Source organism: Bombus bifarius, unplaced genomic scaffold (genome assembly GCF_011952205.1).
Source record: "Bombus bifarius isolate JDL3187 unplaced genomic scaffold, Bbif_JDL3187 scf7180000007970, whole genome shotgun sequence".
Taxonomy (NCBI): domain Eukaryota; kingdom Metazoa; phylum Arthropoda; class Insecta; order Hymenoptera; family Apidae; genus Bombus; species Bombus bifarius.
Window position 1 is genome coordinate 2,929,822 of NW_022884356.1, and position 23,583 is coordinate 2,953,404.

The following is a 23,583-nucleotide window of genomic DNA, read 5'->3' on the forward strand; positions in this document are numbered from 1 at the left end:
GCAATATGCTTTTTACATTAAACAGATGATGCCAGTGACGTGCGAGAGTAGAAATAAATAGAATTGATTATGAGACAAACAGAAAGCGTAGCATTGTAAAATCTCTGCTTATTCTTTCTTGTTATTTCCTACCTAAGAAATATAGATACCTTAGAACTCATAATCCATTTATCGCTGCAAGTATTTAGAAAAAAAGACACTGGGTGGAGTACTCCATCAAATTCTGTATCTCCCCTTATCACTAATCCGCCATAGATATCAATAACGAGCCTTATCATAGGAAAACCTACCGTACCAATAACCAATGTTCCAAGAATTACCATTCCACTATACATTTAGTTTTCTTTCAAATCTTCGAACAATTCAGTGCTCTCCGATATTTATATAGAAAAAAGATCCCAGTAATACATAATTTCACTAATTTTTGTAGGAAAAAAATTAAGAATCGGATCAACTTTAATCTCTCTCTATTATATATACATTCGTGAATGACAAATATTAATACAAACGTTTAATTTCGTGAAACTCGATTAGTAACTTTTTCTCTATTTACAAGATATATAAGTACCTACTTGAATTACACGTGTAATGTTCAAGAATGTACTTAAAAGTACTTTGATATTTGAAAGAATCGGATTCCATGAAAGAAGTATCTACTTGAACCTTGTAGGATAAGGAACTACAATCAGAGATATACATCGTGTATTTCACTTGAGTTCGATATTGTACATAACAAGCTATTGCAAGCTTCCGACTACGGTTTAGCGTTCAAACATATTTTACGTCATCTCTTACTTGATTCAACTAACATTTATGCAAGTTTCACCACTTTGTGGGAAATATATTCAGAGAGATTAATTTTCAAGTAAATATTTAAACGAAACATCTTTCGTAGCCGCTGTACAAACATTTCAAAGAATATCACCTAAATTCGAGTCAACTTAAAATTCAATCTGCAAAAAGAAAAAAGACCGACAAACCACCTACCAATTATCACTACACTGCGGATTTCTATGCACTCGTGGAAAATTTGAAGATGCAAACGTACAGAACGAACATAAGATACAAAAATATATGAAATATCCAAAATATAGTACTCGTAATATTTAACACCACAACTATCGATCTTTAATTTGTAGCTAAATGTTCTACGTATAAATCGGTATAATTCAAACGATATTAAATAAAGTAAGCATATCCATAGTAATTAAGCTTCGTTTAAATAAAAATCAATGTTAATTTTAGCAGAAATATTCGTATCCTTTCAATAATAGTCAGAAAAGATCTAAAGCTCGTCATTTTGATGAATAGGTTCGGTAGTTCTAGTATTAATAGAGAAAAAAATTTTTCTACCTAGATTCTGCGCTTTCAACGCTTTTACTCTGCTCTATTCCTAATCTACTCTTTGATTCATAAAAATATGAATTCCATAAATCTCCGCGATCTAATTACCATGTTCCGCATTCGTTCGATTCCTAATCTCCGATCGAAAGTTGGTCGAGCAACCAGAATGCGGAGAGAATGGGTCGTTGGCGCGCGTCGCCCGGGTCGTTCTCAGCGTCGTTGCCGATGGTGTCCGGTGTCGCGATAAATTTCGAGATTCCCTCATAACGTTGCAATGGTGTCGGTGGCTCGCGGGCCATGCGCGCGAGCGATCGCAGAGTTTCTAGCGCGCGGGGCCGGGCGTATATCAATCGCGGTTAATTAGTCGGCCGCTGGAGGCAGCCAGGCCGCTTCGTGGGCGACGAATAAAGGCCCGGCTACGCACGAGCTGCGGCGCACCATCGGGCAACGCGATACCGTTGACCCCGATGGTAAATTGTCTTTCGAGAAAGCACCCGGCAGATGCAAACCGCGCGGGCCTTTAATTAATTGCGCACGCATCGCGCGGCAAACCAACACCAGGAAACCGAACGAACGTTGCCTCGCCGAGCTAATCACGATTAATTAGCCCGGCGGGCTTCGATTTAGAGAAATAAATCGTCTAATGACGGTGGGAAATGAACCGGCAACCTGACTTTTCAGACCGAGGTCAACTCCCTAAGAGGACGAATATGTGGTCGTCTCTAGGGGTTTTCACAGGTCGAGTTAACTTCTACGTCTCGTTATCGATAGGTGAAACGAGACAGAGCGTCGAGACAGGGGCAAAAAAGGTCGGTCACAATGGCTGGCTAGAAAGCGGCACCGAATTATTCGCTGTTTATGGAAACACCGGCGTGCAAGCTTCCCTATCGAACAACCTCGAGTAACAATGAGCGCCTGAAACGGATACGCTTCGCCTTCGACGTCGATGCTTCGCTGACCTTTGCATCCGCGTCTCCGAATACAGATAATTGAATAGTTCGCTCGTGAAAATCGGAGGAAAGAAATTCGTTCGATGGAATTCCTTCGGGATCAACTGTCCGGTCCGGTTTCTTTCGGATGGGTGGTTTTCTTCCATGGTTGTACAGATTTAGGTGGGTGGATCAAGGAGAGAAACAAGAGTCGGATGGTATCTTTGAATTCTCAGCAAGATTTAGGTAATTCGAAGGTATATGGAAACCTGGATTGGTTTCGGTGGAACAAAATATAAATTCTACTATACTGTAGATGTATTGATAGTTTTGATGGAGGATAAAGATGACATTAGAGGTACAATGTTTGACAGAATTTTATTTTCGGATTGACTAAATCTTTTTAAGGTATCGAATTGTAAGAGATCGTTTTTATTTATTTAAGATCCTTCCTCATATTCTATCTTTAAAGAATCTGACACAATTTTGTAATACTTATCAATATCCCTACTAAACTACAGAATCGTTCTTTAACTCAAACTTTCGAAGCGATTTCCAACAAAAATAAGAATACTTTTTTGACAGAAACCAAAGGAGAATTTACCAACAGGCACATCAACATTTCACAGTTATCAAAAGATACACAACGAACTGAAAGTAACTATTATTTCCAATATCACTGTCACTTAATTTGGTACCAAACTCAAAACACCTGCGTTCACACACGAGATTATTCTTTCTCTGCAAACTTCAATTTCATCCTCGTGAACACATACCTACGATTAACGATCGCGTGGTTCTACCTACATCTAAATACCTGCCACTTCCCCATCACTTATTCACCTTTCAAACACGAAAAACTCGAAATGATACCTTCGGATTCAACGAGACAGCTCGAGACAGATCGACATTGATTCTGACGTTATTGGCATTGAAAGTGGAGCGTTATCGAACAAGCCGGATTACACGGATTTTTTCGCGGATCCTAATCGCGGTGTGCAACCTCCACTTCGTCTGAGTGCGATGTTGGTAAACAAAAGGCTGGATATCTAAATCGCGACGGGCGTATCACGGGCTCGCCGGCTCGAGAGGGTCCCTAATACCGGTTTCCTTATCTGCGCACGAATCGAAATCTGGCGTGTCGCACGCGTTTCCAACGCGTTCCCGGCGCTCGTTGCACGCACCTCCCGAACACACGAACGCGACTAACGTTCACCGGAACCGGTTGAAATTTCGACGCGAGGGAGGAACGCTCGACGCCCGGTGAATTCGTCGAATTCCCTGTGAAACTGGTGGATTCCAACGCATTGCGATACGAGCGTAACGAGAGCAATCGTTCCAAACACGATCGTTATCGTTGTTACGATATAATTAGCGGATAACAGAGAAATATAAGTTTTCCTTTTCAAATGGTGTTTTTTTACCGATTGAGAGTAAAATGTAATACTTTCACACACAATTAATGGATAATAAAGAAATACTTATAGGATTTCTCCTTGGGAAATATGTTTCACTGGTGGAGAGTAAAACGGAACTTCTTTTATAATTTGTAGGTAATAAAGAAACGTAAGATTTTTTTCTGGAATGGTATTTTTCACTTGTTGAGGGTAAAATAAAGCTTCCCATATATGTATATAGTTAATGACCAATAGAGGAGTAAAACATTTTTCACTGATTGAAAATGACATGAAATTTCCATGAGAATTGTAATTTAAGTATTCAAGATAAATATTGTTTGTCATTTCCCTGAATATCATGCACTTTTTCAGTTTTCGTCGATGCTCTCCAGATAACCGTGATCCACGATGAGTCGCGAGAGAACCGGACGCGAGCTGGGCCAAACTGAATGATTTCTAATGCACGGTGGAAACCGAAGTGATGAGAAAGTGTGTATTGTGGAAAATGGAATACCATGAAAGAGATTTTCACCAACTACGATACAATCTTGACGGGGACCATTTCGGGAACCCAACAACTATACGATTCTACACAGAGTGCTTCACAGAAACTTTGTGCATTAACTCAACTCACATTCAACAGCCAGAACACAAAGAACATTCATACACACAAATTTTTTCGACCATCTAGAGAACCTCACTTTACGTCACAGCACAATGTTGCGTCCCGATTGATCCGGATGACGTTTGTCAATTCCGCCGAGTTAAACAAGAACCATAAGGTCGATTTTATCACTCTAGAGATAGTAATCACTGGTCGTAACGCGAACTAGATCACTAACAGTGGATTTACATCCTGTGTAGGCATAAGATGATCACGTACCTGGGTTCATATCCCGCGAGCTGCCAGTTTCTCTTCAAGCAGCAGTTGCACTGTTTCTCTCAAAACACTGTATCGAAACACGATATTTATACTTTTTTATCTTCTTTTCCAAGTAAACAACTGGCGATCAGAAGGTCCGAACACTTTTTGTTGGTCGCGTTTGCTTTGCATTAAATCGGGTCGTGAACAAAGACCCGAGTCGTAAACGAGGAATCGGGTCGTGAACAAGGAACCGGGTTGTAAAAGAGACCTATACCAACGTAAATTGTTATTTACGTTAAAATGAGAACTCGATGAAACAAGAAATACGAAATACGAATACGTTTATAAAGCACCACACACAGTTTTCGGCGGCGTCCACGAGCCAATAATAACAGGATTAATAATAAAATGATCACCCTCCCAAATCCGAAGACCTACTACGGAATACACCACGCTAATTATCCTATCAGATTCGAGCACTTCCCGACACTTCGACACTCGTTATCTAAGACTCCGCAGAAAAGGTGACAAAACCGGCATTCGTTGCTCACGACAAATTTCCGGTTCACCAATTCGCTCTACGGTGATCCAAGCGAATTCCGTATGACGATGTTCGTGATGGTAGTCTGTACGTTGTTGCGTCGAATGACAGCCAAGTCGTATGTTTCTTTCCCTTCTTTTGGTTCTGTTCGCTTCCTCTGGGACATGAGTTGCGCGCGACGCGTCACAGCCTGGCTAGAGGACACGGAACGAGACCGAGAACAAGTCACGCACTACGTGGAAACACCGATTCTCGTTGTGCAACACCGTTTTCTTCGGTCGCACACGCAGCGCGGACTTGCCGATAATCCTCGTTGACGAGTGTGGCGGTCCAACCGGCAGAAAAAAAACCAACTCCGCGACCGCGTCCAACCCCTCGATAATCGCGAACGATACGAGGCCCGTGACGAGGGGGTGGCGAGAGTGCGTTGCTCGTGGCGTGAAAACGGCGGCGAGGGCTCGCCGGGCTCCGCGGCTCTCTCTCTCTACGCACGGAATAATATTTTAATGAAGGAAAGGCCGGACAGCGAAGTGCCCACGTCGGGTCGCGCTGCCGAACTGCTCGCTTCCCCGCCCCTCCGCAGCCGGCCGCTTCCACCCCTCTACGACACCGGGACGGCCGAGTGTGCTCCGTGTCCCGACTATCCCCACCATTCGTCTCACCGCCACACTAATCCGTGCTCGCGTACCCCTCACGCCGCGAGCACCGCGGCATCAGCGCCGCCGTGACAGTGGGGGAAATTGGGCGTGGTCTTACGCTGCGACGGGGCGTGGCCTCGCCGACCCTGGATGCTGCGTTGACGTTGCCTGGTGGGGGAGCTTGCCGAGCTGTTCTCCCACCGCGACCCGAGTCTCTACCCCTACTACTCAGCGTGGTCTTGGCCGGCCAAAGATAGCGCTGCCACGACAGCGCAGAAGCCGCGAACGACTCGCTGAGACCGCTGAGACACCGGGAACACCGAGTGGGGGTAGAGAGGCGAGTCGCTGCTCCTGCCTTGCAACTTCCCGGATATCTTTCCGGTAAACTTTCCTCTCTGAGGGGTAGGCTCTCTTCTGCCTCCTCTCTCGCTCTCCCTCTTCGCTCGCTCGCTCGTCCGGACGTATCGTCTGCCCGACTCGATCGAAGATCCAGGATTTCCGACGGCAGGAGACGCCGGTAGACGTCTTCGTTGTGTACTTTCGTTCTCTTTCCTTTTTTCGACCAGCCCGCCCGGTCCCTATGTGAGAGTTTATCGGTGTGTCTGTGCATGATTTCCTCCTTTTCAGGAGAACCTGTTAAATTGTGACTCGCGTCGCCGACCGTCCAGCCCGGATCAATTTGGACGAGTGTTGAACGGGGAAGCAAGTGCGTTTTCGGTGACTCGTCGCGTCTCGTTAACGGGAACGAGGGTCCGTCTCCGTTTCACCACGCATCTCTTTATCATCCGTTCGGCGTAACGATGGATATTTGAGAATCATCCAATCCGGTGGAAATTACATTTCCACGATGTTTACGCCCTCCAATGGAAAATTGACAAAATTCGTATAAATGTGCGATTTATTCGTCGTCTACGTAAGTCTAAATGTTATAAAATGTTCCTCTTCGCGGAATAAATTGAAAAGGTTAGTACGAAGCACAGCGAGGTAGGTACCGGTATTTCCTCTCGCGCAAAACGATGACAACCGCCATTGTGCTTGGTACTGGCGTCCTCGCTGTGTCGACTACCAGCGATTATTCCTGAGAAAGATAACTAGAAAACGCAAGAATGCGATTTCCATCGGGTTTCTGAATGAGAATGACGAGTTTCTGTGGGACATTTAGCCAGCTGCAAGAAGCTGTCCTTTTATAGCATAGTGGAAGACTCATCGTTTCTTCGACTTAAGCGCTTCATGAGAGACGATCATGAAAAATGTCAATGTTTTCCTCGCTGGTACGCCGTGCTTCACCTATTTATAATGATACCGTGTATTAACACTTATTAACACAGGCACTACGAAAGTGGGTAGGAGTTGGTGTTACTTGTGACTGATCACTAGCTTAGGAGATTTCATGCTTTCGAAACGTTTGCCCGTTAATTTGCGCGTAAATTCGTTTTCCGTCAGGGACGACTGTCGATGCCTCTTAGAACCTCACGGCTCTCTTTAGCCTCTAATTAACTCGATTTGTTCGTTTTTTGTTATAGAAGGAGACGAAGATAAACGAACTAGGCCTTATAGAAGTTTCCATGACCATCTTGTTTCAAGACCGTCCGCTAATCGGTTTATTAGAACCAAAGCTAATTGCAACGTCTTGTTTCAGATCGAGTCCTGATTAAAAGAGCAAACAGTCCTCTTTTTTTACCAATTAAACGACGTACCGCAACTGCTTTACGCACATTAAACAGGTATCGTTTTGTAAGTATCGTATAAGGTAGGAAAAATATATTAAAATACATTATTATATAAATTAGAAAAATGTCCATTATCGTGCTATAAAATCTACTCAAATTTCTATTTAGATTTCTCCGAATTCCATCAAATTCTAGCGTCTATGTGGGAGAAGCAACCTTGTAATAACGAAAAGAATGAAGAGGTAAGAAGCAAGTTTGTCGAAAATATCCTTTCAAAATAGGAAAAACAGTTTTACTCCTTATTAGAATATTATACATAGAAATTAATTGCATTTTGGAAAGCGTTCGCGTCTCAAGAATGTATTACACAATTGGAAAGAATCTGCTACTGATAATTTTATGAAAACGTTTACGTTGGAAGACTCTGGTCTACGGACTGACCGGTGGAAAGCAAGCGGATGCGTTCGAAGAGGGTTGAACCGGCCGTTTAAGGGGCAAAACGTAGAGAGCAGGGGATAGGAGAGGATATCTGTGAATGGATGGACCCAGAGGGCGAGTGTTCGTTTAAAAAGGGGCCAGTTTTACTGCACTTTCAGGATTCCGATGCCTGGACGTCCAGGTGTCCCGTCTCTAGCAAAGGGAAACTCGTAAAGTGACTTTAAACCGATTCCTTCTTTCGTTTCTTCGTTCCGGTGAATCACCTGTGTGCCTCCTCTCGTTTCTTTTTTTTTTTTTTTAATTTTTTTATCTTTTCTTATTGTTTTTTTTTCGTTTTTGGAACAGAACACGCCCGTTAGTGACGCTCGGAAATCCGTTGTTCTCTATGAATCCTGGATGGATTCTTTTGAAAGTGGCAAAATAAAGAGCCGCGATAAAAATTGTGGGGTTGAGGAGTTCATGTTCGCGTTGTGATTTAAGACGAGATGTAAAAGTTGTCCGGAAGAAGGGAAGGTTTGCTTGTGAAGGAGTTCGTAACGATGAACGAAAATGAACGATTAATTTGGTCGCTCTGTTTTTCATTCGAATAAAGAGAATTAGAAGACACTTTAAGGGAAAATTAATTTTGGAGTTCTTTTAACTTTTTGCCAATTTTGTACAGTTTCGTCTCATCATGATACAAGAGGAGAAAGAAGATTAGATTTGGAAGAACAACGTTGTTTTATTTTAGTTTTCCCGACCTATCATTATGAAAAATTCATCCAAATCCGAGATTCTCCTCGTAGCTTTCTTCTTTTTCCATATTCTAAACACTTTCTTCCCTTCAAAGTTTAATTTCCGGCACATTTCCCGCATAAAGAGAGCCAACCTCTTTCTGTATTCCAGCTCGATAAAATATACGATATAATAAACCACCTTTAAAGCCTCCAAGTATTCCAATCTCTGCTATCATCCCACACGATCTCTCCAACGTTTCACTCGGACTTCGCCACAGATCGTTTGTTCTTTACACCTTTCTAAAATCACTTCCAACACCAAGTAATTAAATCTAATTCTCTTCTCACTCGTCAAGAGTGACCGAAATTCCTCGAACACAACTCATCTATGGATAGATGTAATTTCTTTATATCGTAATACTAGATCCATATATAACGATTACATTTCGTTTATCGTGTTATAAAAATTTATCAGAATTGGATGCGTCGACTCTGGATCCAGTAGTTTTCGTACGACACCTGGTGTGTAAACGCCGAGGTGCGGAAAACATATCTACATGTACCGTGATGATCCCTTCCTAATCCTGCGTTTCCTGCAATTTTATAGTTGCTTTTACGAATTTTTCAATTTCCAATAGAAATATCACAAAATTGCTTCTGCAGGATCTTCATTTTTTAAATATCTTTACGTCGAAATTTATACGAAAGTTCTACATGTTAAAGCTTCGAATTTCCTTATACACCTGCAACCATAGAATTTTGGTTACCTACGTGAAGCTTAATCATACCTGCTACCCTCGCATCAGAGATTCCATATGAAGCGTAACACTTTCCTTCGATCCGTCATCTCTGAGACAACAAACGGAGGACAGAGGAAAGAGAGAAATCAGGACGCTCAAAAAATACAAAGGATCGGAGCGTGCGTCGAGCGGTGGTTCGTCCGTCCGCGCGGTTTTATGGGGTCGTCAAAACGTACCGCGATACTTCGGTATGCGGCCAGCTCCACGCATTCCACGTCGTCGCTGAGGCGCTCACCGTGAGCCGCTGACCGTGGCCCGAACTATGAGAAATATTACAAAGAGTTAAAACAGCGACACGGTAGCCGACGATCCGCTTTCTGCCGGTGGGAAACGCTCCGCGCGAAAAAAACGCCGCGGCCGCTTGGGAACCCGAAACGATTCCGCTCCGTTCTGGCCGTAAAATCGAATTACTATCGTTTTACTCGACAACTATCCGAACGATTCGAAAGAGAATCTCTCGACGCGAAACTGTTCGCGCGGCCACCGGTTAAATCCTATGGAAATTTCTGCGGGCAGTAAAAGCTAGCAACGAACGAAGAGAACGCGCTAGTCCGGCTTTGATTTCGATTCGACGTTGTGCTCGCCTCGGTTCCTGGCAATTTTCCTTGCTCGTGAACTTGACTTTTCCAGAGTCGTGTGTTTTACGGTGGCATGCGTGAATGATGGTCTTTGTGTGGATTTTTGTTAGTTTGGTTCGGATACCTACGAGTCTTTTTTCGTCTTCTTGCCTATCGATATAAAGAAAGAATAAACGTGTACCTGATAGCTCTCTAACGATAAAGAAAAAGTTAAGCGTGGACGCAAATATAGATCCAAATACGCAGGTATATGAGGATTATATCCACGAGAAGAAAGAAAATCGAGAAATCACGACGTCCAAACTCGTCAATGAGAACGACATCAACTAAAAATTGCCGAAAATCTGGAGAAGATTATCGGAATATCACCAATATCGACATGTTACAAATCCAACATCTATTACCACATTCTTCGCGTTTATTCGACTTCTACAATTACCATTTGTTTAAAACAACTTCAAATCAAACACCAAACCCAACAGACGACGCAAAGAGAACAAACGTCCGATCATTCAGTAGAAGAATACCAACCAACTAATTTGAGTCAAAAGTCCGACGCAACTCGAACCCCTTCTTTATTTACCGACCCCTTGCGCGGTTAGGAAAACGGTCGCGGAATCGACCAGTTTGACGAGATTTATGATTTCAAACATAATACACGATGGCGATCCTTATTCGTCGGTTAAGCTGGCTAACGTGTACGAATCGGTAAGAAGGTCGGTGGCTCGCGTTCGTCGACCAAAAGGAGGGTGAAACTCACGGCGCCCGGCAGTCTGGTCAGTCCGGTTTCCTTCCGCTTGAAAAGTTGCGCAGCCCACTGGCCAGCGTGCGCTCCTCATTTCACTAACGACATTTTTCTTTTCTCTCTCGTTCTTCTCTCTATATTCATCCTATTCTTCACCCCTTTTGCGTCTAGGATTCGCCCCGAGGAACCGTTCACCTGGCGACAGGCCACGTTGCGTGCGTCTCACGAGTCGACGAGAGAACGTCCTTCCTCGAGAGGGTTGCTGTCTCCACCCCTCCTGTACGTGCTCGATGCACACGCAACCAGGGACGACCCTCCGAATCGTGTGCACGCGCGTGAGACCACGTAATTTTCTGACGAGTTCGCATTCACCGAGCGAGGGTGAGGTCAGGTTTTGTCCCGGTGAAACCGTTCCAAGTCCGAATGCCACCGATTCGTGCGCGGTTTCGTTAAATAATGGAGCTGGTTACACGGGTGACGAATTACGTGAGAATTTAATGGGCTTGTGGGGATACGAACGCGAAGAATTCGCGAGACTCTTTCGCGAATAGGTTGTTTCGAAGGTTTCGAGGCTGCGTTGTTCGTGACCTAAGAATTCTTGATTGTTCAGGCGGATTAGTGTGGTTTTCGCTTCGGGGTTACTTAGGCCCAGAGCGAATAGAATGTTTAGAAAAGAAGCTATTTACGATCATAGTATCGCGGGATAGCTTTTGTATCATTTGAATGTTTATGGTTCTATGGTCGCGATAGCTAGCACATTACGTAAGGGCGATAATTGCAATTTTCGAAGTATCTTCTTCGTTAATACAAAAATCACAATTTCTTTGAAAGAATTTTCTATGAAGACAGAATACAATATTCTACTTCTACTAATATAACGGAGTAAAAGAGCACTAATTTGCGCCACGAGAAAAGATCGATATAAACGTCAACAAGATACGTCACGTACTGATTTCTCTTTATCAAATTCCCAAACATCACGAAAGATATTAAAATAACACGCGATGACAGATAAATTAGTATCAAAATTAGCTTTGCCGTCGAGAGACGCTATCTTGTCAAGTCGCTCAAGTTCGAGAAACTTCTTCCCCCACTAAATCTGTGTTAAATCTGGACAACAATCGAGCAACGGTAGAGAATCGCGCAGCATGATTCATTCTATTGTCTCCGTTGTTTCTCGGAATCTATGTGTTCACGGTTATGAAGATGATCCTGATGTTTCAAGAGACAACGGTCTACGACCTACGAAAGGAAACAAGAAAACGAGAAGAAAAAAGAAAAGAGAAATTCGGCAAAAGAGTCGCCTTAATTGTGCTTGTCAGGTAGTCGCTGGACCTGGTGATAGAATGGACTTGGCGATACCAGCAGGTGTTAGCCATCGGTATTCAAAGCAAAATATTTTTCTTACGTCCTCGCAGCTGAGAGCTGCGAACATGGAAAGATTTCATCTCTTTGTCTAGAACCAGCCAGAGTATTTTTTCGTTCTCAGGACATCCATTCCTCCTCTCTTTTCTCTGTAAGCCTTTCATTCCTCTTACGACAATCCTCCTTCTTTTCCATCTACCTGATCGTTCGACTGTGTTGTTGCTGGTGCTGCTACATGAAAAACCATCACGAGATAAGTAATCGAGGTGGAGATTTCGTAAGATTATTTGTCTTACGATTCGTATCTTCTTAATAGAACAATAGCGAGCAATGATGAAGGTAATATAGGGTTGTGAAGATTTGTATAATGGTTAGTTTAAATATGATGATTGTGGTATTGTTTGAAGTTTCGGCTTCGTCTATTGTTATGGTGTTTTCTATATAAACAAAGTTAGGTGATGTATTTTACATTAGAGATATGCCAATTGATTAATTGTAATTAATATTTCTTGTGCGTTATCGCGATCGGTGTTTTTAGTTTGAATTCGTTGCTTTAAAATCGACTGCTCAATTAAATGCTTAATAAGATAAAATTGATTTGAAATTCATCGAATGTATTGGAATATCGTTAGAAGCATTCCAGATTAACAAATCCATTGTATGTTTATCCAACTTCAATTAGCATCGCTCGCAAAACACATTTACCAATTTCCGTTTTCCGTTTCCTCCATCATCGGGCAAAAGTCAATTCGAAGGAAATAATAGCCACGCGGGGAGTAGAATTCCAATAAGAATCAGAGCGGTCCGACAAGTTCATTTCCAGGATGCCATAACTCGTTGTTCGCGCTTTCTCTTTCCTCTCCTCTCACAGCCTCCTCATCCACATATCCAACTACAAAAATAACTATTGCAAACAACTTTCCTCCTTGGGAAACATCGGAAGTTAAATCCTTTGAAAAATTATACGCATTTCCAAACGGCTGAGAATCATAATGTTATAAGATAGTTCACTGTTTTTTTTCATAAGATAGCGTTCCGCGTTATAAAAAATTCATCGTACATAGTCAAATTGTGTAAACGTATCATGGTAGAGAATTGTAAAACTACTAAATTCTACAACTATAGTTTTCTGCGAAGATATAACTTCCTAGAAGGATAGTTAATATTCTTAATAACCATTAATTATTAATAAACATTAACGTTCTTAATTGTAATTCTCATAATTCAGTAACCTGTGTATATTCGTTACTTATTAACGTAATACCTTCTCGCTGAGTCAAATAATCTTACCATAAGGACATTTCAATCATTTTCTCATATTTGATATTTTTTCTTGCTCGATCTAAACCGCACGACATTTTCTTATTCTTTGGTTAATACGTATTGGAGAAGTACACGCGATTAGGTACATTACACGCTAATGATGTTTCATAATACGCAACAAGTCTTATTATCGTGTACAAAGTTCAAGATCGAATTGCAAGATGCGGAAGCTTTGGTGACTCGAATAATCCTATTTTATTATATCCTAATAGAACGAAGAAAAACCGTGAGACAAATATGGAAGGGGACGTTGAGAAGTAGCGGAGGATAATTGAGGGAGATAGAAACGGAAAGGAGGATGAAAAGAATGGGGGGATCGGCGTCGAGCAGCCGGCAGGATACGCGAATGTAGTTTAAAGTCTAGACACAATGTAGGACCCCCGAATTAGTGGCCTCTGCCGCGCGCTGCTTCTACGGTAATTAACGAAATTAGTCGCAATTAGAGAGTGCTCGGCGTGTCCCTCTTTCCTCTGCTCAGCAATCGGAGAAGGAGAAAAAGGACGCCGTCAGACGATCGGAGTGCCGGGACGTCCTCGAATGGTGCGTTTACGTCAAGACTTAATGACTAACCGCATCGTCCGAAAAACTATCTAAGCACGAAACTATGGGAACCGGGAACTGTTCGACCCGCGATTACCATGCCGGCGGAAGGGAACAAGAAGAAAGGGGAGAGAGGACGTAGAGAGCGTTACTCTGCCAGCGAAGATCACGCTAACGGATAGAAACAACAGGACTATGGATGATTGGATCGTCAAGTTGGAGGATTTGATGAGATCGTTCTTGCATCGTAAGGATCATCGATCGGATATGATGCGATGCATTTTTCTATAAAATCAAAATACGTTTCATATATTCTCCGATACGTGATATTACGTTGGAGAAGCAGAAGCGATTATTTTACTCTTGTTTCCACGCATGTTGATAAAATGTTAAGCGAGTAATTCCATTTAAGCGATAACATTCTCTGTACGAATCAATCATAAGTTAGAAAAATGTTCTAGTCGATACGATTAGTAGGCATTTTATGAAGAAGAGGTATTATTTTGATATTTCCTTATCTTTGAAATTACTTGTACTCTTGTTCCTTTAACTCGATAAAAATGGCCACATCTGTATCGTATTATGTAACGCGACTCTCATTGAAGATCATAAGAAGCGTCGATTACAAAAATTAACAGAGACATTATGAAAGAAATAAATCCTAAATATAAATCCACAAGGACACCTACCACTTGACCGTTCTGTATTCGATGCTAATACCAACTTCCCTTTCTCGCTAAACAACCCTCTATCTCGAGTCGATACGATATCAACGAACAATCGTGTTTTCGAATCGCGGTGCCAAGAGAGAAATTCGAGGATCAAGGTCACGTAGACAGGTTCCAGCAACCTGTTAACCGTGAGGCTCATCGTCGAATGACATTGGTCAGCTCGACGATCGTACCGGGATTAGGAAAGCGGAAAGAGGGATGCAACGACCAAACAGAAAGCGTAGAAAAACGAGGGCCCTTCATTATTGGACGACCCCCAATAGGATGTTAGAAGAACGCGTAGCACCTGCTTCGTCATGGATGACCGTAAATGCTCGAATATTGTCGGTAAAACTATAGTAACAATGAATCACCCGCCACCGGTTGACCATTGTCCCATCACGAATAGTCTACGAATGGATGCAATCGTATGCAGAGAGATGCCTCATACAGTGTCATTATTTTCAGGCGTGTAATCCTAATTCCTTTGAGATCCTCACGGCAGACTTAGGTACAGGAGTTCCTGTCATGCGCTTCATGGTCACTACGCGTCCTCCGGGTTATTTATTATCTTTGTTAATAGTGTCTCATCCACAATTAACGTAGATTAGTCCCGCACGGATTTCCTCTGACCTTCGCATCTTCGGATGGAACACGTGCTAACACATTTCAACGGTTCACCGAAGTGCAAGTTGGTCGGTATGGTTCGTTTCCGAGAAACTACAGACCAGATCACGAGCTATCTTGCCCGTTTTTTTTCGAATTTTTTCAAGGTTATTGACGGTAGGGATCAGATGCAGGTAATGTACGATTTTGGATATTTTTTGTAAAAGTTTGAAGGAAGGAACAACGGCAGTGTTGTCGAGGAAGTGTTGGATTGCAACGACAATTCTAGTTGTACACGCTTTTGTTTTAATACTGAAAAGTGTTCCTTGAGACTTCCAATTTTGTTAAAGCTTGATTGAACATCAAAAATCGATATGTGTAATATCGATGCTGGATTTATTCGTACAACGAAGGGGCTTGAGATGTACCTATAACGTGGGCAAGTGATTCAAAATATTTCGTGAACAAGACGAATCTTTTATGTTTCATACCGCGCTTTACGTTTGAAATTAAACCATTAGAGACCAGAGGAAAATTTCGAAATAATTATAACTTCATTAATAATTATAATTATAAATTTCGAAATAAATAACAAGGAAATAACAAGTTAAAGAAATATTTCAGATAATTCTATTCAAAATGAAAAATGTACCAACGAAGTGCTAAATTTTTTTTCAATACCGTTCACTCCAACGTTCCACATAATTTTTCAGTTACTTGCATCAATTTAATCAAACAAGAATTAACAAACTAAAATTTATGCACGATGAGTGGATGACGTGTAACGATAAACTTAAAAAAATAAATTCTAACAAGCAAGAATATGGATAAGACGTATAAAAATTCGTCCGACTGCCCAGATATTAAATTCTTATGTTCTGCCCGTGGCCTTTTTTGATTCATCCGAACGCTGAAACATGCAAATTTCGACACTTGGTCGATTTTACGATCTCGCTTGTCATGGAAGCTACTATACCGCGTTTAATATCTCCTCTTTATGAAATCCGTGGACGTGCACAGCTGAACACGCGGCTGATCGTGCACTATTATAGTTTATGTGTTCGATCTGTAAACAGGATTACACCGAGCGCCAGTCTAACTATACGTACACGTTCCTTCGAACCATTATTATCTTACGCTCGATGCACGTCGCGGCATTAAATCGTCGTACACCTGATCGGACTTTTACCCCTTCTTTTATTCTCCGTAAGGCTGTGGTGCGAGAAGCGACGAATAAAAAGGAAACGGCGACGTGTCTATTACTCGCACCGTCGAAACGTATCTCTCGTAAAATTGTTTGCCAAACAAGGTACGAGCTCCGTTGACAGGTGAAAGTTTGCCCTCCATCGGATGTCTGAGTGAAATCAATTAAATCAACAAATCGTTACTGTTGGGAAATGTGGTTTTCTTAATTGTTGCTTAATCTCAACGAGTTTTGTTCGTTTGTAATTTAAGGGAGGGGGCGGGTAGTCATTGGGGACGTTATTTAACTTCAAACACTTATTGCTCTAAGATACTAGGTATTTAGGCTTATTTTTCACTGAAAAATTTTGTGGAGCGATAAAACGCTTAGTCATATGTTGTTTATGATACGTTTCATTTTATCATAAATTATTTACCGAAAAAAGAATACAGTAAAATACAATTATTTTAGAACCTAAGTACTAAGAATTCCACATCGAAATTCTCTAAGGTTAAACATATTTTATTTCGATCTTATAATATATTTATTAGATTAATGAATTTGTCTTGTCAGTAGGAGATTAATTATAATGCAATGAAATTAAAAATACACGATGCTATTTAAGAAATTTCAACGATCTTAATGACAGTAAAAAGAAGATTTTGAAAAAATCTCGTGATTTTATGTATCTCCTAAAATAGTGCAATTTTTCCCTCTAACAGATTTGCATCCAAGGTTTATAATTACTTTGAAATCCCGAATTGCCCGAGTTGGCGGGAAAAAATCTGATTCTTCTACGTTAAAAAGTCGACAAAGGGTGTAATCGTTGAAATTAAAACCAGGGATCGAACCTGAATAACAACTAATGTTACCGATCTTGCTTTTCAAACACGAAAGTCGATTCTTTTCAGTGATCTTTACCAGGCTAATGACAGACATCGGGAATACGAGCCGGCGTGCAGTGGAATGATTTCCAGTTTCACGGTCGGTATGCAAATTCGAGGAGTATCCGTGCGAGGCGTTCGAGGGTAATTCACGGACAAGAATAACACCTCGAGCGCGGACATTGAAAGCGAGCGGTCCGCGAACAATTCGCTATTTGCATTTCTGCGGCCAGCTCGCGAGGTGGCCACCGTCGTGCGTGCATGTGTGACGGGACAAAAGAAGAGGGAACGAAGAACGTGACAGAAACTCAAACGGGTAAAGACGGGTTTGTATCTCTTCTTCGGTTGAAGGGGGTTGAAGACTTCGATCAGGGGATGAGAATTGTTTCTCGCAACGAGAGACGACCGTTTTCTTCTCTTTCTCTCATTATACCAAGTTTGATATATTCGAGATACTTGTCAAAGATTTAAAATTAGTACAAAGATAGTACGTTTTCAATTTTCTCATATTAGAGTAATACATTATCACGATTGCCTGCTTAATTGTTACTTTAACTTGATACTTAATTGTAATAACTAAATAATACGTAACTCACTTTATTATAGTAATAAAAACCAGACACTACTTTATGTGTAGTCTTATCTCCTCTATCATCTTCCGGTGTATTTAATTATAGTAATTTTCTAAACATTCGCGAGAGAATGAAATCTAGAGTGCAATCGACACAAATGAAGTCTTCAAAATATAATTAATAAAGTCGCAATAATCCTCGACGAAGATTTTCATTCCCACTCTGGCATCTAATAATTTAATTTTTCAAACACGCGTCGATGTCGTTCTCTTGACTCACGCGACGCAACGTCAATTTGTTTCTACGAGAAGAAACGCCGTGAACCATCGATCTCTCGTGATGAAAACTAGATCAGGAACGCGTTGGTTTTGCGTGGCGATTTGGTGGCCACATCAATGGCCACGGATACGTGTTCAGAAACGTGGAGCTGACTGCACGACGCGGTGGCCAGTGAAACGCACATAAAAGCGGTAGATAAACGTAAGGGGGCATTGATCGTCCGTCGCTCCTCCATTCACGAAGTTGCCGGTTATGGCTATACTTATGTGCTTAGGTGCACATCACATATACCGACCGTGTACACGTTTGCACACACGCGATACGATTACTCACGTGTGCACGAGGCCGATGTGTGTGCATACTTGTGTGTATATATGTGTGCCTGTGTGTGGTTACGTATATACGCGCATCTCCAACATAGTCGACAGCGATTCTTGCCACGGCCATGCGTGGTCACGGCACATACACACGATGAAATCGTTTCGGGGTCGGGAGAATAGCCCTGACCTTCCGCAAGTCCCCGTTCGTAAGTTGTGATAAAACGAAAGCCCGGTGACGTCACTGGTCCCCATGTGTCACGATATGCAGCTGAAACTTCGATACGTTGGTCTTTGAGCGTTTCGTTTTTCAAACTTTCGTGAGAATGGATTTTTAATGCGATGGACCGAATGGTTTTTATAGAAACAAGTAGTTAGGTACAAGCAAAAAAAAAAAAAAAAAGAGAGAAGAAAAGCGAAAAACAATGAAAGGCGTAGAAAAAAATTGAGCTAAGTGTTATGAATTTTAAAATCATAGTAAAATTTATCGTAGGCACGGTCGTACGTATCGTAGGTACGTATCGTAGGTAGGTAATAACTTTATTGACTAGGTAAGTTTCCAACGAGAATCCAGTTAACCATAGAGAAATATGAATATTATACTAATCACTTCTCCAAACCACTTAATTCTATGTCTATCCGATTGAAACCGAACAATGCCATTTATCTTTCTTCTACTGCATAAAACCCAAGCCTAACACTAGGTTTACGAGACCCGTCAATTTGACGAATTTAAAAAATCACAGCACCAATTTTAACCGTTTTGCATCGTAAATTAATCATTTGAACCCAGTGTTAATGTTATTGTTATTTTTTTAATGATAATTTAAAAAAAAGACTATTTATTAATAATTTATTTAAACGCGAAGCTTAATATTGGTCCTTTCAGACTTAATTTGAATAAATCGATCTTTCATAGAAAAATTTTCGTTTACCCGTCAATTTGACGAGAGCTCGTAGAGATAGGTATATACGAAACGCCCGTAAACCTAGTGTTAAGTATTACTAACTACCTAATTAATGTGAATTGTTTCAAACTAATTGATCCTTTTAAACGCCTCATTCAAAGTTGTTTAAATCTGTAACGTCTATTGATGCAAACAGAAGAACATATGTAGGAGTTTAGGAAATAAAACTGACCAGAAGAACTCTAGCTTTGGGACGGAATCGTGTGGTTCCGGAACGGTTTGTGAATATCTGGCTGGCAGGTAAGCGATGCAGTAAAATAGAATTACTTCAGAGAAAGCAAAGATGCATACAGAAGAAAGCAGAAAAAAGAAACGTTTTGCTTCTATGTCATCATTAACGATGCAGAATTTGTTTCCAATCTAGGATTTCTCATGGTTCTGGCGAAAAAAAGCGAAGCTGAAAAAATAAGAACAAAGAGGATAGAGAGGTAGCAAAAAGAAAGACAATGCTCGAAGGCGCTTCGAATACGATCAGACCGAGACGAAAGAGAAAGTGATTTAAAAAAGCGTCCTTCGTGACTATATGTACCTACCCGTAAAAGTTACGACTATAAGTTGCGATATAACTCAGTGATTTGAACCCGTTATATTCATATTATACGCGCAATAGGTTCAAAAGATATTTTGGACGTAGGAAAATATATTTTCCACAAAACTACGAAATAGTGCTTTGAAAAGTCTATCTAGAAAAATAAATTATTTATGTATCTTCTTATTTGTATAGCACAAACTCGGGAAGTATTTAAGACAATAATTTGTCTATTAAATTTGGAGTAAATTTGAATCCCGATCGAATTCTAACGTATCTCTGCACACAGAAAGCATAACTGTGAAACTATTGAAAATAATCGAAATTCATAGGTTCTAAACAACATGAAATTTGTTCAAATAATACTTTTATGGAGCATGTACATATTATACTTGTTTCTCTACATCAAAGGAAGAATTGCAACAAAAATACAGCGAATTTCTTGCATACTGAAGAATTCAATCCTTCCGTGTATTCCTCAAGTAGCACCACTTTATCCAATTTGCACGAGGCAAAATTTAATCTAATCCAGCAAAATGTAACGAAAACCTCACATCCTATCGTTCATATCGTCAAAGGTACCGCCACTTATATCCAAGCGTGCTTCTAGCGTCTCGCTACATTTCATCCGGCAAGTATACACGTGTCCAACTAGACATAACCATAGACGTGCAAGAAATCCAGACGAAAAACAAAACGGAAGAACGGAAAAGAAAAGAGAAAACTTACGGTACGTAGTAAGGAGAGATTGATCGATAAGGTGAACGTTCCATCTAATAATGGAGAAATTTCGTTCGAATGGAAGAAGGAGCGCGAGGTAAAGGGAAGAAGAAGAGGCATGTAGACGGTGATTCCCCGAGCCAGAAACGTTCGTGATGAACGTAGCGGTGCATCGATAATCGCTCGCGTGCCACGAAGGCGCGAAGGACGTAACGGAGATACAAGCTCGATACGCTGTACTACAGGCCGATCAACTAGATAAGGTAATTACTAAATGCTAATATAGAGAATCGTGTGTATTTCTGCTTTGCACATAACTATCCGCATGCCGCGTCTTTGTACGTTGATTTAGATGGCGGCTCGGTATGGGTGGATCGCGATAGCTACGACAAAATTGTTATATTTGTATCTGAAAGGAGGAAATTTCAACGATTAATTGAAATTAATCAAACGAGTGAATTGAGATTTATGTGACGAATGTTTTTTAGTGATTTGTGAACTTTTGTTAATACAGTGTATTTGATGAATTTTGTCAGCCAAAATGTAGCGTGTATTGCGTTAAATTTCAAATCTATTTCAGATTATGTATCTTTTTATTTTTGTACATTTTTAAGATGACGTTTATAGTACGACCAGAATTTTCTTTCTATCCTTGTTAAACTATAGCGTTTACATTTGTGAAATTTTTATGTAAGAGACAGTAGATCGATGTCTCGGCTTTTATAGTATGAAGTAATTAGATCATATTGTTATTTGGTCGGCTTTAAGCTTACCAGATGAATTTCATCATTCGATGTTCACAATTCGTTGTAGGACAGACGTTCTTTGAGAAATAATAATAAGACAGATCGCCAGCTACATAGAGATCGTTTTTCCGAATAAATTAATAGACAAACGAAATCTTTTTATACAACGTTCTCCAAACTAATGAAATATTATTGACGAAGATAACAAATGAATGGTACAATTTTATAATAAGACTAATTAATTTCCAATAACTAGTCTTCGCATAAAAATCATTTCTAAATCCCATCTAAACATCCGGGTAATAATATAAAATTATTTAACTAGAACTCGCAACCCTTTCCACTGACCAATCACTCTCAACGTAGCGCCCATACGCACTCAAAAGCCTCCAGCGCCTCTCTCAGAGCCAGTCGCAAATTCCACAGGTCAAGAACGACTTGTGGTGTCTGTCTGGTTGTCGAACGATATCCTCGAGCACTAAATATTACGAATGCCGGGCGAACTTTAAATTAAACGACGGTTCAAGCCCGGCCAGATTAGCCACCGCGCAATGCATAAATACAGTGCAGAACCGGCGCGGTGTCCCGGTCCCTATGTAACGCCGGGACTTACGAGCGCCTTGTGTCCCGAAAAACACGTCCCTTATCGTCCCGGTATCTCGTGCAATGCCGATGTTACATGTTCGTATCGAGTGTCATTAAGTGTGATTATATTACCCCGTCTGTTCACGTGTACATCGAGATAGAACGAGATAGAACGTAAGAGGGGGGTGGAAAACAGAACAGGAGAGAATGGAATGGAGAGAAAGAGAGTGAGTGAGAGAGAGAGAGAGAGAGAGAGAGGAAGGAGAAGAAAGCACGTTCGAGGACTGGGACACAGGAGGGCACAAGAGGAGGAGGTTTTCGTGCCGTGCTGCCAGAGGACGGGGCCAGAGAAGCCGCTTTTACGTCGATACGTAATTTATTGCCATATCCGATATTAAAGTATCGTGGATAAGACGAAGGGATTGGCAGAAGGTCTACCTGCGAGTTTCTTCCCTTTCTTCTCGGCCGCGAGGACGCTACGCGTGTGGGAGTTTCTTTCTGCACCTCTTTTGTTCGTCCCCATTTCTTTTCTCTTCCCTCACCCGTTGCGTTTCTTTTCCACTTCGCGTATTATTTTGCTTTAGTTTCAACCGTATTTCTGTTCAATCGGATTCGAGCGACATTTCAGGAGTTTCGAATATTCGTCAGTTGACAAGAAATTATTAAGACAAATTATTAAATCAGGTGGTGAAAATTGTAAGTTTAGTTCGGCTAGATTCGTAAAAATATTTAATTTTAATATTTTGCGATAAATTTTACAAATAATCTCGATTTACATTTTATCGATTCCATAGAAATAATGATCGATAGATCGTGCATCTATACTTTTATCGTCTACTTTTATCACTTCAATTTAGAAAAAATTTAAAAGCACAAATATTCGCCGAGTGCATTTAACATACAAAATTATAGAACGCGTACAAAATATAATATCTTCTACGATGTATAGTAGATGAAAGAAATTTCTGCCTAAGTTTCATTTCTCTAGTTCTATGTTCATAAAAATATAAATTTTTTATCAATATTTACAATTAATTAATAATACCATTTACAAGCGATGATTCGATATCAACGTGTGAATCCGGCTTTATAGGAAACACGAGTCGCATTTCTGTGGAGTAGTTCACAGGATCTGTGCGTTGATTGATGACAAATTGGTGTGCTAAGAGTGAGAAGCTGATGGATATTTAACGCCGCATTTAGCCTGGCAACGAGGCTAGTGGAAACACGGTTTTGATGTCGCACGAGGATGAAAACGGCTGCTTAAAATCCTCCTGCTACTTAATGCATCGTTCGCTCGGAGGTTGAACGTGAAAGATGTTATTTCCCGGTGCTGTTATATTATAGATATTGTAGCATATTTTGCAGCGGAAATGGAGAAATGATATCATCTGTCACCAGGACGAAAAGTCGTTTAAGCGAGTGGACAACACCAGTGCTTTTTTGTTAGGCTCGTCATTCGTTTGGATAAATTTGGAAGATGTGAGAGAGAACGTTTTGGCGGAATTTGTGTACTATATTCTAAACAATCCGCTTCAATGATCGAACGGTGCACTTTAGCGATTAGATGAAATTCTGATTGAGTGTGGTAGCGT

At 41.0% G+C, this 23,583-nt stretch overlaps 1 protein-coding gene across 3 annotated transcripts in view; it reads right to left on the bottom strand.

Annotated features, from left to right (window-relative positions):
* LOC117214410 (zinc finger homeobox protein 4-like) overlaps positions 1–23,583 on the bottom strand; it is a 290,596-nt gene that overhangs the window by 75,507 nt on the left and 191,506 nt on the right. The window contains exon 1 of one of the 3 annotated variants that reach the window (XM_033460525.1): positions 4,554–4,651. The exons of the other annotated variants lie outside the window; for them this stretch is intronic. The gene's annotated coding sequence lies outside the window, so the exon portion shown is untranslated. Of the gene's footprint in view, positions 1–4,553; positions 4,652–23,583 lie in introns of those variants that run through there. 3 annotated transcript variants of the gene reach the window in all.